Genomic DNA, 999 nt, shown 5'->3' with positions numbered 1-999 from the left:
CACACACACACACACAGTGGAGCAATTAGTTTTCTGTGTGTGTGTTATCTTTCTGTGGCTTCCTGTAACATGGAGTTCTGAGCTCTGATTTCCTGTCTGTCGGGCTCTCTGACAGGAAGTGGGGTATAAAAACGGACCAATGAGGATTCACCAGTTGCTGCTTAAGGGCTCTGAACACACGCATTTCCTCGTTTTTGATCAACCTAATGGCAAATGACTGATAGTCGTCCCTATGTGATTATTCTACACATTTTCTCGTGTGTGGTGCGTGGTGGTTCAGAGCCCTTAAGCAGCAACTGGTGATCCTCATTGGTCCGTTTTTGTGATAGCCCCGGCTTCCTGTCGCAGAGGGAGCCCGACAGACAGGAAATCGAGAGCTCAGAAGCTCGCCAGGTGTCTAGCAGGGAGGGCCACAGAAAGAGTAACAGCGCGCACGAGCAGGAAAACCTTAATTGTCCACTGTGTGTGTGTGATTGTCGGTTGCTGTGTTGTGTGTCGTTCGTGTGTGTTAAGAAGGTCAAACGGTGTTGCCCATTGTTTATTTTGCCTGCTCGCCGAGTACAGTAGTGTATGTGGTGTGGGCGAAGGATACGCTCCCCACGAGTTAGCCTGATATGATTTTTTTAAAAAAATTTCTGAGATTTGTAAAGAGAAAATTGTGTTATCAAACACTCGACATCCTTTTTACAATACATGTTAGTCTTTACTTGCTGTGTTATTGTTAGTACGTATCTATATCATATATTGGATTTCTCGCTTGTAACACCTTTAATATCGAAAGTGTCTTTTGGGCTCAATAAGACGCATTTTTGAGTTCAAATTTACTGCTAAGACTCTGGTAATGTTTCTGTTCCTCGCATTTTTTCAGGGTCTAAGAAGCAAAGGTCAGGTCAAAAGAACACCTGACCCCTTCTGGTGGGAGACGAGAGGGTATATGTCCTTCCTGTACACAAGACTCTAGTTCTTTTTTTGCTTTTAGGCGGTACATATTTAGATATT

Source organism: Morone saxatilis, unplaced genomic scaffold, assembly GCF_004916995.1.
Source record: "Morone saxatilis isolate NCDOM2014 unplaced genomic scaffold, NCSU_SB_2.0 Contig4, whole genome shotgun sequence".
Taxonomy (NCBI): domain Eukaryota; kingdom Metazoa; phylum Chordata; class Actinopteri; family Moronidae; genus Morone; species Morone saxatilis.
The sequence above is the reverse complement of the archived record's forward strand: the minus strand, read 5'-3'. Positions refer to the sequence as shown.